Genomic DNA, 18,067 nt, shown 5'->3' with positions numbered 1-18,067 from the left:
TTTTTAAATGCAATCCATAACCCGGATTTGCCAGGAACCCTTCTTACTCCTCCTACTTGCATGTGACACTGGGCTTAGGATCTGCATAGGAAACACACACACAAGCACACACCTACCTTTGTTGCCTGCAGATGCCTCCTTGGCTGTCCCCAAACGGTATCAAACCAACACCCACGGGAAGCTGTAAGCATAGAGGACATGCCTGCACCCCATTGGACTTACCTGTGTGGGTTAAATCCGGGTTATTTGACAACCTATGGCGGTGATGGTTCTGCTCAGGCAGAGCAGTGCTGATGCTCCTCATAAAGCTGTCGCTGCTGTGAAGGTTCTAGGTGACATCACAAATCCCTTTGGTTACATACACAACAAAGCTGGGTTGTTGTTGTTTACACTCTGCAAGGCCTGTGGAAGTGAGTGACATCATAGCACTGTAGTTCTGAGGGTTCAAGATGGATGCAACAATCTCCTGTTGCTTCTATGAAGGCCGTAATAGACGACATCACCAAACAGCTCCATAGTCACATACACAGCAAAGGAGAGATGTTGTTTACACCTAGTGATGTCAGTGGTATTGAGTGACATCACAGCACAGTGCTAAGGCTCCTGGGCCTGGACACAGCAGCGGCTGCAATATCTCAACGGAGAATACGTTTATATCTATGTGTGTGTGTGCGCATATATATATATATATATATATATATATATATATATATATATATATATTTCTCCGCCGAAATCACTTTTAAACCCATTTCCACCTTTTTTTCCCTTCTCTTCCTCTTACTTTTTTTTCACGTTTTTTTACGTTTTTCTCCTTTTCGCCTCTTTTCTGGGCGTATTATTCTTCTTTTTCTTCTTTTTTTTCGTCTAATGCATACCCCATCAGTGCAGCAATGCTTATTCAATACCGCCAGCAGATGGAGACACTGGGGGATAATTTTCTAAGGATTTATACTGATTTTTCCTGTCTGAATTTGTCGCACAGAAAGTTGCAGGCCAAATATGTGTGACATTTCTGCGACTTTAGCTTCTAGAGCATTTTTACAACATTATACATAGGTGCTGAATACATAAAAAGCGACTGTTCAGCGACAGACAAGTCGCATCGGCTGAAAGTAGGCCAGAATGTCAGTCCATGTTGGAGCAGGTTTAGATACAGTCTAAAGCATAGATCTCAAAGTCTGTGCACAGAATTTAGCAAGGGCCTCGCACCTTCTGATGCATCAGGTAGGTGCACAATAGCATAGCCTAACCCTCTGTACTTTGGTCTATATTGATGCGGGACATAGACAGCCAGCTGATGACCAATCCATTAGTGCAATGGATGGCTGGAAGCATTTGTCTTTGCCTTTGCAATACCACAGAAGCAATGCATGGTCAATGTACAGCAATGACACACCTGTGTGAACAGCCAGGAGACCCCCCCCCCCCCATGTTATGTTACATAGTTACATAGTTAGTACGGTCGAAAAAAGACATATGTCCATCACGTTCAACCAGGGAATTAAGGGGTAGGGGTGTGGCGCGATATTGGGGAAGGGATGAGATTTTATATTTCTTCATAAGCATTAATCTTATTTTGTCAATTAGGAACATTCAGCACCCACCCGCTATCAAGGCAGCTGCCTATCATGTCATGCCCTACCTGCACAGGTGTGCTGGCTACTCAAATGATCCAATTAAGGAGGCCATTTAGTCAGCAGCAGCAGAAGTCCTGTGCCTGGACGCTCCAACAGGGGCCAGACACAAGCAGAAGCAGAAGCAGCAGAAGCAGCAGCAGCACCACCTTTTGTTTATTGGCTGCAGCAGCAGCAAGGCCCACAGGGCTGGCTAGCTGGCTAGCCAGCAAGCAGGTAGCAATGAAAGTAGGAATCTTTCTTTTTAACCCTGTAAGGGGGTGGTGCACTGTACCCGAAGATACTGCCATATCGGGTCAATGCATAGGGCGACGGAAGCAAGCTTCGAAATCGGCCCCCGTTCTCAAAAATCCATTTAATATATGGTCCCCAGATAGGGGACGTATCAGATATTAAACTGATAAGAACAGATACTACACTTGATCTTAGCCAAAAGGCCGAGAAGCGATAACCGTGAAAGGGGCGGGCCCAACAAGGTCCCCTTCATGGGCACTATCACTGCTTGCTGTCAGGGAGGCTGCCAGACAATTTTCCATGCACACTCTGGGCTGGGGGGCAGTCAACCACCAGTACACACAGCAGAACCTAAACCCATACCATTATTGCTAAGCAGCAAGACAGGGGCCCATTGCACTCCCACGGGGCCTTTTTAAATGCAATCCATAACCCGGATTTGCCAGGAACCCTTCTTACTCCTCCTACTTGCATGTGACACTGGGCTTAGGATCTGCATAGGAAACACACACACAAGCACACACCTACCTTTGTTGCCTGCAGATGCCTCCTTGGCTGTCCCCAAACGGTATCAAACCAACACCCACGGGAAGCTGTAAGCATAGAGGACATGCCTGCACCCCATTGGACTTACCTGTGTGGGTTAAATCCGGGTTATTTGACAACCTATGGCGGTGATGGTTCTGCTCAGGCAGAGCAGTGCTGATGCTCCTCATAAAGCTGTCGCTGCTGTGAAGGTTCTAGGTGACATCACAAATCCCTTTGGTTACATACACAACAAAGCTGGGTTGTTGTTGTTTACACTCTGCAAGGCCTGTGGAAGTGAGTGACATCATAGCACTGTAGTTCTGAGGGTTCAAGATGGATGCAACAATCTCCTGTTGCTTCTATGAAGGCCGTAATAGACGACATCACCAAACAGCTCCATAGTCACATACACAGCAAAGGAGAGATGTTGTTTACACCTAGTGATGTCAGTGGTATTGAGTGACATCACAGCACAGTGCTAAGGCTCCTGGGCCTGGACACAGCAGCGGCTGCAATATCTCAACGGAGAATACGTTTATATCTATGTGTGTGTGTGCGCATATATATATATATATATATATATATATATATATATTTCTCCGCCGAAATCACTTTTAAACCCATTTCCACCTTTTTTTCCCTTCTCTTCCTCTTACTTTTTTTTCACGTTTTTTTACGTTTTTCTCCTTTTCGCCTCTTTTCTGGGCGTATTATTCTTCTTTTTCTTCTTTTTTTTCGTCTAATGCATACCCCATCAGTGCAGCAATGCTTATTCAATACCGCCAGCAGATGGAGACACTGGGGGATAATTTTCTAAGGATTTATACTGATTTTTCCTGTCTGAATTTGTCGCACAGAAAGTTGCAGGCCAAATATGTGTGACATTTCTGCGACTTTAGCTTCTAGAGCATTTTTACAACATTATACATAGGTGCTGAATACATAAAAAGCGACTGTTCAGCGACAGACAAGTCGCATCGGCTGAAAGTAGGCCAGAATGTCAGTCCATGTTGGAGCAGGTTTAGATACAGTCTAAAGCATAGATCTCAAAGTCTGTGCACAGAATTTAGCAAGGGCCTCGCACCTTCTGATGCATCAGGTAGGTGCACAATAGCATAGCCTAACCCTCTGTACTTTGGTCTATATTGATGCGGGACATAGACAGCCAGCTGATGACCAATCCATTAGTGCAATGGATGGCTGGAAGCATTTGTCTTTGCCTTTGCAATACCACAGAAGCAATGCATGGTCAATGTACAGCAATGACACACCTGTGTGAACAGCCAGGAGACCCCCCCCCCCCCATGTTATGTTACATAGTTACATAGTTAGTACGGTCGAAAAAAGACATATGTCCATCACGTTCAACCAGGGAATTAAGGGGTAGGGGTGTGGCGCGATATTGGGGAAGGGATGAGATTTTATATTTCTTCATAAGCATTAATCTTATTTTGTCAATTAGGAACATTCAGCACCCACCCGCTATCAAGGCAGCTGCCTATCATGTCATGCCCTACCTGCACAGGTGTGCTGGCTACTCAAATGATCCAATTAAGGAGGCCATTTAGTCAGCAGCAGCAGAAGTCCTGTGCCTGGACGCTCCAACAGGGGCCAGACACAAGCAGAAGCAGAAGCAGCAGAAGCAGCAGCAGCACCACCTTTTGTTTATTGGCTGCAGCAGCAGCAAGGCCCACAGGGCTGGCTAGCTGGCTAGCCAGCAAGCAGGTAGCAATGAAAGTAGGAATCTTTCTTTTTAACCCTGTAAGGGGGTGGTGCACTGTACCCGAAGATACTGCCATATCGGGTCAATGCATAGGGCGACGGAAGCAAGCTTCGAAATCGGCCCCCGTTCTCAAAAATCCATTTAATATATGGTCCCCAGATAGGGGACGTATCAGATATTAAACTGATAAGAACAGATACTACACTTGATCTTAGCCAAAAGGCCGAGAAGCGATAACCGTGAAAGGGGCGGGCCCAACAAGGTCCCCTTCATGGGCACTATCACTGCTTGCTGTCAGGGAGGCTGCCAGACAATTTTCCATGCACACTCTGGGCTGGGGGGCAGTCAACCACCAGTACACACAGCAGAACCTAAACCCATACCATTATTGCTAAGCAGCAAGACAGGGGCCCATTGCACTCCCACGGGGCCTTTTTAAATGCAATCCATAACCCGGATTTGCCAGGAACCCTTCTTACTCCTCCTACTTGCATGTGACACTGGGCTTAGGATCTGCATAGGAAACACACACACAAGCACACACCTACCTTTGTTGCCTGCAGATGCCTCCTTGGCTGTCCCCAAACGGTATCAAACCAACACCCACGGGAAGCTGTAAGCATAGAGGACATGCCTGCACCCCATTGGACTTACCTGTGTGGGTTAAATCCGGGTTATTTGACAACCTATGGCGGTGATGGTTCTGCTCAGGCAGAGCAGTGCTGATGCTCCTCATAAAGCTGTCGCTGCTGTGAAGGTTCTAGGTGACATCACAAATCCCTTTGGTTACATACACAACAAAGCTGGGTTGTTGTTGTTTACACTCTGCAAGGCCTGTGGAAGTGAGTGACATCATAGCACTGTAGTTCTGAGGGTTCAAGATGGATGCAACAATCTCCTGTTGCTTCTATGAAGGCCGTAATAGACGACATCACCAAACAGCTCCATAGTCACATACACAGCAAAGGAGAGATGTTGTTTACACCTAGTGATGTCAGTGGTATTGAGTGACATCACAGCACAGTGCTAAGGCTCCTGGGCCTGGACACAGCAGCGGCTGCAATATCTCAACGGAGAATACGTTTATATCTATGTGTGTGTGTGCGCATATATATATATATATATATATATATATATATATATATATATATTTCTCCGCCGAAATCACTTTTAAACCCATTTCCACCTTTTTTTCCCTTCTCTTCCTCTTACTTTTTTTTCACGTTTTTTTACGTTTTTCTCCTTTTCGCCTCTTTTCTGGGCGTATTATTCTTCTTTTTCTTCTTTTTTTTCGTCTAATGCATACCCCATCAGTGCAGCAATGCTTATTCAATACCGCCAGCAGATGGAGACACTGGGGGATAATTTTCTAAGGATTTATACTGATTTTTCCTGTCTGAATTTGTCGCACAGAAAGTTGCAGGCCAAATATGTGTGACATTTCTGCGACTTTAGCTTCTAGAGCATTTTTACAACATTATACATAGGTGCTGAATACATAAAAAGCGACTGTTCAGCGACAGACAAGTCGCATCGGCTGAAAGTAGGCCAGAATGTCAGTCCATGTTGGAGCAGGTTTAGATACAGTCTAAAGCATAGATCTCAAAGTCTGTGCACAGAATTTAGCAAGGGCCTCGCACCTTCTGATGCATCAGGTAGGTGCACAATAGCATAGCCTAACCCTCTGTACTTTGGTCTATATTGATGCGGGACATAGACAGCCAGCTGATGACCAATCCATTAGTGCAATGGATGGCTGGAAGCATTTGTCTTTGCCTTGCAATACCACAGAAGCAATGCATGGTCAATGTACAGCAATGACACACCTGTGTGAACAGCCAGGAGACCCCCCCCCCCCCCATGTTATGTTACATAGTTACATAGTTAGTACGGTCGAAAAAAGACATATGTCCATCACGTTCAACCAGGGAATTAAGGGGTAGGGGTGTGGCGCGATATTGGGGAAGGGATGAGATTTTATATTTCTTCATAAGCATTAATCTTATTTTGTCAATTAGGAACATTCAGCACCCACCCGCTATCAAGGCAGCTGCCTATCATGTCATGCCCTACCTGCACAGGTGTGCTGGCTACTCAAATGATCCAATTAAGGAGGCCATTTAGTCAGCAGCAGCAGAAGTCCTGTGCCTGGACGCTCCAACAGGGGCCAGACACAAGCAGAAGCAGAAGCAGCAGAAGCAGCAGCAGCACCACCTTTTGTTTATTGGCTGCAGCAGCAGCAAGGCCCACAGGGCTGGCTAGCTGGCTAGCCAGCAAGCAGGTAGCAATGAAAGTAGGAATCTTTCTTTTTAACCCTGTAAGGGGGTGGTGCACTGTACCCGAAGATACTGCCATATCGGGTCAATGCATAGGGCGACGGAAGCAAGCTTCGAAATCGGCCCCCGTTCTCAAAAATCCATTTAATATATGGTCCCCAGATAGGGGACGTATCAGATATTAAACTGATAAGAACAGATACTACACTTGATCTTAGCCAAAAGGCCGAGAAGCGATAACCGTGAAAGGGGCGGGCCCAACAAGGTCCCCTTCATGGGCACTATCACTGCTTGCTGTCAGGGAGGCTGCCAGACAATTTTCCATGCACACTCTGGGCTGGGGGGCAGTCAACCACCAGTACACACAGCAGAACCTAAACCCATACCATTATTGCTAAGCAGCAAGACAGGGGCCCATTGCACTCCCACGGGGCCTTTTTAAATGCAATCCATAACCCGGATTTGCCAGGAACCCTTCTTACTCCTCCTACTTGCATGTGACACTGGGCTTAGGATCTGCATAGGAAACACACACACAAGCACACACCTACCTTTGTTGCCTGCAGATGCCTCCTTGGCTGTCCCCAAACGGTATCAAACCAACACCCACGGGAAGCTGTAAGCATAGAGGACATGCCTGCACCCCATTGGACTTACCTGTGTGGGTTAAATCCGGGTTATTTGACAACCTATGGCGGTGATGGTTCTGCTCAGGCAGAGCAGTGCTGATGCTCCTCATAAAGCTGTCGCTGCTGTGAAGGTTCTAGGTGACATCACAAATCCCTTTGGTTACATACACAACAAAGCTGGGTTGTTGTTGTTTACACTCTGCAAGGCCTGTGGAAGTGAGTGACATCATAGCACTGTAGTTCTGAGGGTTCAAGATGGATGCAACAATCTCCTGTTGCTTCTATGAAGGCCGTAATAGACGACATCACCAAACAGCTCCATAGTCACATACACAGCAAAGGAGAGATGTTGTTTACACCTAGTGATGTCAGTGGTATTGAGTGACATCACAGCACAGTGCTAAGGCTCCTGGGCCTGGACACAGCAGCGGCTGCAATATCTCAACGGAGAATACGTTTATATCTATGTGTGTGTGTGCGCATATATATATATATATATATATATATATATATATATATATATATATATATATATATTTCTCCGCCGAAATCACTTTTAAACCCATTTCCACCTTTTTTTCCCTTCTCTTCCTCTTACTTTTTTTTCACGTTTTTTTACGTTTTTCTCCTTTTCGCCTCTTTTCTGGGCGTATTATTCTTCTTTTTCTTCTTTTTTTTCGTCTAATGCATACCCCATCAGTGCAGCAATGCTTATTCAATACCGCCAGCAGATGGAGACACTGGGGGATAATTTTCTAAGGATTTATACTGATTTTTCCTGTCTGAATTTGTCGCACAGAAAGTTGCAGGCCAAATATGTGTGACATTTCTGCGACTTTAGCTTCTAGAGCATTTTTACAACATTATACATAGGTGCTGAATACATAAAAAGCGACTGTTCAGCGACAGACAAGTCGCATCGGCTGAAAGTAGGCCAGAATGTCAGTCCATGTTGGAGCAGGTTTAGATACAGTCTAAAGCATAGATCTCAAAGTCTGTGCACAGAATTTAGCAAGGGCCTCGCACCTTCTGATGCATCAGGTAGGTGCACAATAGCATAGCCTAACCCTCTGTACTTTGGTCTATATTGATGCGGGACATAGACAGCCAGCTGATGACCAATCCATTAGTGCAATGGATGGCTGGAAGCATTTGTCTTTGCCTTTGCAATACCACAGAAGCAATGCATGGTCAATGTACAGCAATGACACACCTGTGTGAACAGCCAGGAGACCCCCCCCCCCCCCATGTTATGTTACATAGTTACATAGTTAGTACGGTCGAAAAAAGACATATGTCCATCACGTTCAACCAGGGAATTAAGGGGTAGGGGTGTGGCGCGATATTGGGGAAGGGATGAGATTTTATATTTCTTCATAAGCATTAATCTTATTTTGTCAATTAGGAACATTCAGCACCCACCCGCTATCAAGGCAGCTGCCTATCATGTCATGCCCTACCTGCACAGGTGTGCTGGCTACTCAAATGATCCAATTAAGGAGGCCATTTAGTCAGCAGCAGCAGAAGTCCTGTGCCTGGACGCTCCAACAGGGGCCAGACACAAGCAGAAGCAGAAGCAGCAGAAGCAGCAGCAGCACCACCTTTTGTTTATTGGCTGCAGCAGCAGCAAGGCCCACAGGGCTGGCTAGCTGGCTAGCCAGCAAGCAGGTAGCAATGAAAGTAGGAATCTTTCTTTTTAACCCTGTAAGGGGGTGGTGCACTGTACCCGAAGATACTGCCATATCGGGTCAATGCATAGGGCGACGGAAGCAAGCTTCGAAATCGGCCCCCGTTCTCAAAAATCCATTTAATATATGGTCCCCAGATAGGGGACGTATCAGATATTAAACTGATAAGAACAGATACTACACTTGATCTTAGCCAAAAGGCCGAGAAGCGATAACCGTGAAAGGGGCGGGCCCAACAAGGTCCCCTTCATGGGCACTATCACTGCTTGCTGTCAGGGAGGCTGCCAGACAATTTTCCATGCACACTCTGGGCTGGGGGGCAGTCAACCACCAGTACACACAGCAGAACCTAAACCCATACCATTATTGCTAAGCAGCAAGACAGGGGCCCATTGCACTCCCACGGGGCCTTTTTAAATGCAATCCATAACCCGGATTTGCCAGGAACCCTTCTTACTCCTCCTACTTGCATGTGACACTGGGCTTAGGATCTGCATAGGAAACACACACACAAGCACACACCTACCTTTGTTGCCTGCAGATGCCTCCTTGGCTGTCCCCAAACGGTATCAAACCAACACCCACGGGAAGCTGTAAGCATAGAGGACATGCCTGCACCCCATTGGACTTACCTGTGTGGGTTAAATCCGGGTTATTTGACAACCTATGGCGGTGATGGTTCTGCTCAGGCAGAGCAGTGCTGATGCTCCTCATAAAGCTGTCGCTGCTGTGAAGGTTCTAGGTGACATCACAAATCCCTTTGGTTACATACACAACAAAGCTGGGTTGTTGTTGTTTACACTCTGCAAGGCCTGTGGAAGTGAGTGACATCATAGCACTGTAGTTCTGAGGGTTCAAGATGGATGCAACAATCTCCTGTTGCTTCTATGAAGGCCGTAATAGACGACATCACCAAACAGCTCCATAGTCACATACACAGCAAAGGAGAGATGTTGTTTACACCTAGTGATGTCAGTGGTATTGAGTGACATCACAGCACAGTGCTAAGGCTCCTGGGCCTGGACACAGCAGCGGCTGCAATATCTCAACGGAGAATACGTTTATATCTATGTGTGTGTGTGCGCATATATATATATATATATATATATATATATATATATATATATATATATTTCTCCGCCGAAATCACTTTTAAACCCATTTCCACCTTTTTTTCCCTTCTCTTCCTCTTACTTTTTTTTCACGTTTTTTTACGTTTTTCTCCTTTTCGCCTCTTTTCTGGGCGTATTATTCTTCTTTTTCTTCTTTTTTTTCGTCTAATGCATACCCCATCAGTGCAGCAATGCTTATTCAATACCGCCAGCAGATGGAGACACTGGGGGATAATTTTCTAAGGATTTATACTGATTTTTCCTGTCTGAATTTGTCGCACAGAAAGTTGCAGGCCAAATATGTGTGACATTTCTGCGACTTTAGCTTCTAGAGCATTTTTACAACATTATACATAGGTGCTGAATACATAAAAAGCGACTGTTCAGCGACAGACAAGTCGCATCGGCTGAAAGTAGGCCAGAATGTCAGTCCATGTTGGAGCAGGTTTAGATACAGTCTAAAGCATAGATCTCAAAGTCTGTGCACAGAATTTAGCAAGGGCCTCGCACCTTCTGATGCATCAGGTAGGTGCACAATAGCATAGCCTAACCCTCTGTACTTTGGTCTATATTGATGCGGGACATAGACAGCCAGCTGATGACCAATCCATTAGTGCAATGGATGGCTGGAAGCATTTGTCTTTGCCTTTGCAATACCACAGAAGCAATGCATGGTCAATGTACAGCAATGACACACCTGTGTGAACAGCCAGGAGACCCCCCCCCCCCATGTTATGTTACATAGTTACATAGTTAGTACGGTCGAAAAAAGACATATGTCCATCACGTTCAACCAGGGAATTAAGGGGTAGGGGTATGGCGCGATATTGGGGAAGGGATGAGATTTTATATTTCTTCATAAGCATTAATCTTATTTTGTCAATTAGGAACATTCAGCACCCACCCGCTATCAAGGCAGCTGCCTATCATGTCATGCCCTACCTGCACAGGTGTGCTGGCTACTCAAATGATCCAATTAAGGAGGCCATTTAGTCAGCAGCAGCAGAAGTCCTGTGCCTGGACGCTCCAACAGGGGCCAGACACAAGCAGAAGCAGAAGCAGCAGAAGCAGCAGCAGCACCACCTTTTGTTTATTGGCTGCAGCAGCAGCAAGGCCCACAGGGCTGGCTAGCTGGCTAGCCAGCAAGCAGGTAGCAATGAAAGTAGGAATCTTTCTTTTTAACCCTGTAAGGGGGTGGTGCACTGTACCCGAAGATACTGCCATATCGGGTCAATGCATAGGGCGACGGAAGCAAGCTTCGAAATCGGCCCCCGTTCTCAAAAATCCATTTAATATATGGTCCCCAGATAGGGGACGTATCAGATATTAAACTGATAAGAACAGATACTACACTTGATCTTAGCCAAAAGGCCGAGAAGCGATAACCGTGAAAGGGGCGGGCCCAACAAGGTCCCCTTCATGGGCACTATCACTGCTTGCTGTCAGGGAGGCTGCCAGACAATTTTCCATGCACACTCTGGGCTGGGGGGCAGTCAACCACCAGTACACACAGCAGAACCTAAACCCATACCATTATTGCTAAGCAGCAAGACAGGGGCCCATTGCACTCCCACGGGGCCTTTTTAAATGCAATCCATAACCCGGATTTGCCAGGAACCCTTCTTACTCCTCCTACTTGCATGTGACACTGGGCTTAGGATCTGCATAGGAAACACACACACAAGCACACACCTACCTTTGTTGCCTGCAGATGCCTCCTTGGCTGTCCCCAAACGGTATCAAACCAACACCCACGGGAAGCTGTAAGCATAGAGGACATGCCTGCACCCCATTGGACTTACCTGTGTGGGTTAAATCCGGGTTATTTGACAACCTATGGCGGTGATGGTTCTGCTCAGGCAGAGCAGTGCTGATGCTCCTCATAAAGCTGTCGCTGCTGTGAAGGTTCTAGGTGACATCACAAATCCCTTTGGTTACATACACAACAAAGCTGGGTTGTTGTTGTTTACACTCTGCAAGGCCTGTGGAAGTGAGTGACATCATAGCACTGTAGTTCTGAGGGTTCAAGATGGATGCAACAATCTCCTGTTGCTTCTATGAAGGCCGTAATAGACGACATCACCAAACAGCTCCATAGTCACATACACAGCAAAGGAGAGATGTTGTTTACACCTAGTGATGTCAGTGGTATTGAGTGACATCACAGCACAGTGCTAAGGCTCCTGGGCCTGGACACAGCAGCGGCTGCAATATCTCAACGGAGAATACGTTTATATCTATGTGTGTGTGTGCGCATATATATATATATATATATATATATATATATATATATATTTCTCCGCCGAAATCACTTTTAAACCCATTTCCACCTTTTTTTCCCTTCTCTTCCTCTTACTTTTTTTTCACGTTTTTTTACGTTTTTCTCCTTTTCGCCTCTTTTCTGGGCGTATTATTCTTCTTTTTCTTCTTTTTTTTCGTCTAATGCATACCCCATCAGTGCAGCAATGCTTATTCAATACCGCCAGCAGATGGAGACACTGGGGGATAATTTTCTAAGGATTTATACTGATTTTTCCTGTCTGAATTTGTCGCACAGAAAGTTGCAGGACAAATATGTGTGACATTTCTGCGACTTTAGCTTCTAGAGCATTTTTACAACATTATACATAGGTGCTGAATACATAAAAAGCGACTGTTCAGCGACAGACAAGTCGCATCGGCTGAAAGTAGGCCAGAATGTCAGTCCATGTTGGAGCAGGTTTAGATACAGTCTAAAGCATAGATCTCAAAGTCTGTGCACAGAATTTAGCAAGGGCCTCGCACCTTCTGATGCATCAGGTAGGTGCACAATAGCATAGCCTAACCCTCTGTACTTTGGTCTATATTGATGCGGGACATAGACAGCCAGCTGATGACCAATCCATTAGTGCAATGGATGGCTGGAAGCATTTGTCTTTGCCTTTGCAATACCACAGAAGCAATGCATGGTCAATGTACAGCAATGACACACCTGTGTGAACAGCCAGGAGACCCCCCCCCCCCATGTTATGTTACATAGTTACATAGTTAGTACGGTCGAAAAAAGACATATGTCCATCACGTTCAACCAGGGAATTAAGGGGTAGGGGTGTGGCGCGATATTGGGGAAGGGATGAGATTTTATATTTCTTCATAAGCATTAATCTTATTTTGTCAATTAGGAACATTCAGCACCCACCCGCTATCAAGGCAGCTGCCTATCATGTCATGCCCTACCTGCACAGGTGTGCTGGCTACTCAAATGATCCAATTAAGGAGGCCATTTAGTCAGCAGCAGCAGAAGTCCTGTGCCTGGACGCTCCAACAGGGGCCAGACACAAGCAGAAGCAGAAGCAGCAGAAGCAGCAGCAGCACCACCTTTTGTTTATTGGCTGCAGCAGCAGCAAGGCCCACAGGGCTGGCTAGCTGGCTAGCCAGCAAGCAGGTAGCAATGAAAGTAGGAATCTTTCTTTTTAACCCTGTAAGGGGGTGGTGCACTGTACCCGAAGATACTGCCATATCGGGTCAATGCATAGGGCGACGGAAGCAAGCTTCGAAATCGGCCCCCGTTCTCAAAAATCCATTTAATATATGGTCCCCAGATAGGGGACGTATCAGATATTAAACTGATAAGAACAGATACTACACTTGATCTTAGCCAAAAGGCCGAGAAGCGATAACCGTGAAAGGGGCGGGCCCAACAAGGTCCCCTTCATGGGCACTATCACTGCTTGCTGTCAGGGAGGCTGCCAGACAATTTTCCATGCACACTCTGGGCTGGGGGGCAGTCAACCACCAGTACACACAGCAGAACCTAAACCCATACCATTATTGCTAAGCAGCAAGACAGGGGCCCATTGCACTCCCACGGGGCCTTTTTAAATGCAATCCATAACCCGGATTTGCCAGGAACCCTTCTTACTCCTCCTACTTGCATGTGACACTGGGCTTAGGATCTGCATAGGAAACACACACACAAGCACACACCTACCTTTGTTGCCTGCAGATGCCTCCTTGGCTGTCCCCAAACGGTATCAAACCAACACCCACGGGAAGCTGTAAGCATAGAGGACATGCCTGCACCCCATTGGACTTACCTGTGTGGGTTAAATCCGGGTTATTTGACAACCTATGGCGGTGATGGTTCTGCTCAGGCAGAGCAGTGCTGATGCTCCTCATAAAGCTGTCGCTGCTGTGAAGGTTCTAGGTGACATCACAAATCCCTTTGGTTACATACACAACAAAGCTGGGTTGTTGTTGTTTACACTCTGCAAGGCCTGTGGAAGTGAGTGACATCATAGCACTGTAGTTCTGAGGGTTCAAGATGGATGCAACAATCTCCTGTTGCTTCTATGAAGGCCGTAATAGACGACATCACCAAACAGCTCCATAGTCACATACACAGCAAAGGAGAGATGTTGTTTACACCTAGTGATGTCAGTGGTATTGAGTGACATCACAGCACAGTGCTAAGGCTCCTGGGCCTGGACACAGCAGCGGCTGCAATATCTCAACGGAGAATACGTTTATATCTATGTGTGTGTGTGCGCATATATATATATATATATATATATATATATATATATATATATATATTTCTCCGCCGAAATCACTTTTAAACCCATTTCCACCTTTTTTTCCCTTCTCTTCCTCTTACTTTTTTTTCACGTTTTTTTACGTTTTTCTCCTTTTCGCCTCTTTTCTGGGCGTATTATTCTTCTTTTTCTTCTTTTTTTTCGTCTAATGCATACCCCATCAGTGCAGCAATGCTTATTCAATACCGCCAGCAGATGGAGACACTGGGGGATAATTTTCTAAGGATTTATACTGATTTTTCCTGTCTGAATTTGTCGCACAGAAAGTTGCAGGCCAAATATGTGTGACATTTCTGCGACTTTAGCTTCTAGAGCATTTTTACAACATTATACATAGGTGCTGAATACATAAAAAGCGACTGTTCAGCGACAGACAAGTCGCATCGGCTGAAAGTAGGCCAGAATGTCAGTCCATGTTGGAGCAGGTTTAGATACAGTCTAAAGCATAGATCTCAAAGTCTGTGCACAGAATTTAGCAAGGGCCTCGCACCTTCTGATGCATCAGGTAGGTGCACAATAGCATAGCCTAACCCTCTGTACTTTGGTCTATATTGATGCGGGACATAGACAGCCAGCTGATGACCAATCCATTAGTGCAATGGATGGCTGGAAGCATTTGTCTTTGCCTTTGCAATACCACAGAAGCAATGCATGGTCAATGTACAGCAATGACACACCTGTGTGAACAGCCAGGAGACCCCCCCCCCCCCATGTTATGTTACATAGTTACATAGTTAGTACGGTCGAAAAAAGACATATGTCCATCACGTTCAACCAGGGAATTAAGGGGTAGGGGTGTGGCGCGATATTGGGGAAGGGATGAGATTTTATATTTCTTCATAAGCATTAATCTTATTTTGTCAATTAGGAACATTCAGCACCCACCCGCTATCAAGGCAGCTGCCTATCATGTCATGCCCTACCTGCACAGGTGTGCTGGCTACTCAAATGATCCAATTAAGGAGGCCATTTAGTCAGCAGCAGCAGAAGTCCTGTGCCTGGACGCTCCAACAGGGGCCAGACACAAGCAGAAGCAGAAGCAGCAGAAGCAGCAGCAGCACCACCTTTTGTTTATTGGCTGCAGCAGCAGCAAGGCCCACAGGGCTGGCTAGCTGGCTAGCCAGCAAGCAGGTAGCAATGAAAGTAGGAATCTTTCTTTTTAACCCTGTAAGGGGGTGGTGCACTGTACCCGAAGATACTGCCATATCGGGTCAATGCATAGGGCGACGGAAGCAAGCTTCGAAATCGGCCCCCGTTCTCAAAAATCCATTTAATATATGGTCCCCAGATAGGGGACGTATCAGATATTAAACTGATAAGAACAGATACTACACTTGATCTTAGCCAAAAGGCCGAGAAGCGATAACCGTGAAAGGGGCGGGCCCAACAAGGTCCCCTTCATGGGCACTATCACTGCTTGCTGTCAGGGAGGCTGCCAGACAATTTTCCATGCACACTCTGGGCTGGGGGGCAGTCAACCACCAGTACACACAGCAGAACCTAAACCCATACCATTATTGCTAAGCAGCAAGACAGGGGCCCATTGCACTCCCACGGGGCCTTTTTAAATGCAATCCATAACCCGGATTTGCCAGGAACCCTTCTTACTCCTCCTACTTGCATGTGACACTGGGCTTAGGATCTGCATAGGAAACACACACACAAGCACACACCTACCTTTGTTGCCTGCAGATGCCTCCTTGGCTGTCCCCAAACGGTATCAAACCAACACCCACGGGAAGCTGTAAGCATAGAGGACATGCCTGCACCCCATTGGACTTACCTGTGTGGGTTAAATCCGGGTTATTTGACAACCTATGGCGGTGATGGTTCTGCTCAGGCAGAGCAGTGCTGATGCTCCTCATAAAGCTGTCGCTGCTGTGAAGGTTCTAGGTGACATCACAAATCCCTTTGGTTACATACACAACAAAGCTGGGTTGTTGTTGTTTACACTCTGCAAGGCCTGTGGAAGTGAGTGACATCATAGCACTGTAGTTCTGAGGGTTCAAGATGGATGCAACAATCTCCTGTTGCTTCTATGAAGGCCGTAATAGACGACATCACCAAACAGCTCCATAGTCACATACACAGCAAAGGAGAGATGTTGTTTACACCTAGTGATGTCAGTGGTATTGAGTGACATCACAGCACAGTGCTAAGGCTCCTGGGCCTGGACACAGCAGCGGCTGCAATATCTCAACGGAGAATACGTTTATATCTATGTGTGTGTGTGCGCACATATATATATATATATATATATATATATATATATATATATATATATATATATATATTTCTCCGCCGAAATCACTTTTAAACCCATTTCCACCTTTTTTTCCCTTCTCTTCCTCTTACTTTTTTTTCACGTTTTTTTACGTTTTTCTCCTTTTCGCCTCTTTTCTGGGCGTATTATTCTTCTTTTTCTTCTTTTTTTTCGTCTAATGCATACCCCATCAGTGCAGCAATGCTTATTCAATACCGCCAGCAGATGGAGACACTGGGGGATAATTTTCTAAGGATTTATACTGATTTTTCCTGTCTGAATTTGTCGCACAGAAAGTTGCAGGCCAAATATGTGTGACATTTCTGCGACTTTAGCTTCTAGAGCATTTTTACAACATTATACATAGGTGCTGAATACATAAAAAGCGACTGTTCAACGACAGACAAGTCGCATCGGCTGAAAGTAGGCCAGAATGTCAGTCCATGTTGGAGCAGGTTTAGATACAGTCTAAAGCATAGATCTCAAAGTCTGTGCACAGAATTTAGCAAGGGCCTCGCACCTTCTGATGCATCAGGTAGGTGCACAATAGCATAGCCTAACCCTCTGTACTTTGGTCTATATTGATGCGGGACATAGACAGCCAGCTGATGACCAATCCATTAGTGCAATGGATGGCTGGAAGCATTTGTCTTTGCCTTTGCAATACCACAGAAGCAATGCATGGTCAATGTACAGCAATGACACACCTGTGTGAACAGCCAGGAGACCCCCCCCCCCCATGTTATGTTACATAGTTACATAGTTAGTACGGTCGAAAAAAGACATATGTCCATCACGTTCAACCAGGGAATTAAGGGGTAGGGGTGTGGCGCGATATTGGGGAAGGGATGAGATTTTATATTTCTTCATAAGCATTAATCTTATTTTGTCAATTAGGAACATTCAGCACCCACCCGCTATCAAGGCAGCTGCCTATCATGTCATGCCCTACCTGCACAGGTGTGCTGGCTACTCAAATGATCCAATTAAGGAGGCCATTTAGTCAGCAGCAGCAGAAGTCCTGTGCCTGGACGCTCCAACAGGGGCCAGACACAAGCAGAAGCAGAAGCAGCAGAAGCAGCAGCAGCACCACCTTTTGTTTATTGGCTGCAGCAGCAGCAAGGCCCACAGGGCTGGCTAGCTGGCTAGCCAGCAAGCAGGTAGCAATGAAAGTAGGAATCTTTCTTTTTAACCCTGTAAGGGGGTGGTGCACTGTACCCGAAGATACTGCCATATCGGGTCAATGCATAGGGCGACGGAAGCAAGCTTCGAAATCGGCCCCCGTTCTCAAAAATCCATTTAATATATGGTCCCCAGATAGGGGACGTATCAGATATTAAACTGATAAGAACAGATACTACACTTGATCTTAGCCAAAAGGCCGAGAAGCGATAACCGTGAAA

At 46.0% G+C, this 18,067-nt stretch overlaps 8 non-coding genes across 8 annotated transcripts; all 8 read right to left on the bottom strand.

Annotated features, from left to right (window-relative positions):
- Window positions 1–1,895: 1,895 nt before the first annotated feature.
- LOC130325356 (U2 spliceosomal RNA) lies at window positions 1,896–2,086 on the bottom strand. Its single transcript, XR_008870189.1, has one exon. It is a non-coding gene; the product is annotated as a U2 spliceosomal RNA (small nuclear RNA).
- A 2,080-nt stretch (window positions 2,087–4,166) lies between these two features.
- On the bottom strand, window positions 4,167–4,357 carry LOC130325355 (U2 spliceosomal RNA). The gene has a single exon (XR_008870188.1). It is a non-coding gene; the product is annotated as a U2 spliceosomal RNA (small nuclear RNA).
- A 2,088-nt stretch (window positions 4,358–6,445) lies between these two features.
- Window positions 6,446–6,636, bottom strand: LOC130325353 (U2 spliceosomal RNA). Its single transcript, XR_008870187.1, has one exon. It is a non-coding gene; the product is annotated as a U2 spliceosomal RNA (small nuclear RNA).
- A 2,101-nt stretch (window positions 6,637–8,737) lies between these two features.
- LOC130325352 (U2 spliceosomal RNA) lies at window positions 8,738–8,928 on the bottom strand. The gene has a single exon (XR_008870186.1). It is a non-coding gene; the product is annotated as a U2 spliceosomal RNA (small nuclear RNA).
- A 2,091-nt stretch (window positions 8,929–11,019) lies between these two features.
- Window positions 11,020–11,210, bottom strand: LOC130325346 (U2 spliceosomal RNA). Its single transcript, XR_008870185.1, has one exon. It is a non-coding gene; the product is annotated as a U2 spliceosomal RNA (small nuclear RNA).
- A 2,083-nt stretch (window positions 11,211–13,293) lies between these two features.
- On the bottom strand, window positions 13,294–13,484 carry LOC130325333 (U2 spliceosomal RNA). Its single transcript, XR_008870175.1, has one exon. It is a non-coding gene; the product is annotated as a U2 spliceosomal RNA (small nuclear RNA).
- Window positions 13,485–15,574: 2,090 nt separating this feature from the next.
- On the bottom strand, window positions 15,575–15,765 carry LOC130325319 (U2 spliceosomal RNA). The gene has a single exon (XR_008870164.1). It is a non-coding gene; the product is annotated as a U2 spliceosomal RNA (small nuclear RNA).
- A 2,101-nt stretch (window positions 15,766–17,866) lies between these two features.
- LOC130325307 (U2 spliceosomal RNA) lies at window positions 17,867–18,057 on the bottom strand. The gene has a single exon (XR_008870153.1). It is a non-coding gene; the product is annotated as a U2 spliceosomal RNA (small nuclear RNA).
- Window positions 18,058–18,067: the final 10 nt, after the last annotated feature.

Source organism: Hyla sarda, unplaced genomic scaffold (assembly GCF_029499605.1).
Source record: "Hyla sarda isolate aHylSar1 unplaced genomic scaffold, aHylSar1.hap1 scaffold_271, whole genome shotgun sequence".
NCBI classification, from domain to species: Eukaryota; Metazoa; Chordata; class Amphibia; order Anura; family Hylidae; genus Hyla; species Hyla sarda.
This window is presented reverse-complemented; position numbering and strand designations above follow the sequence as displayed.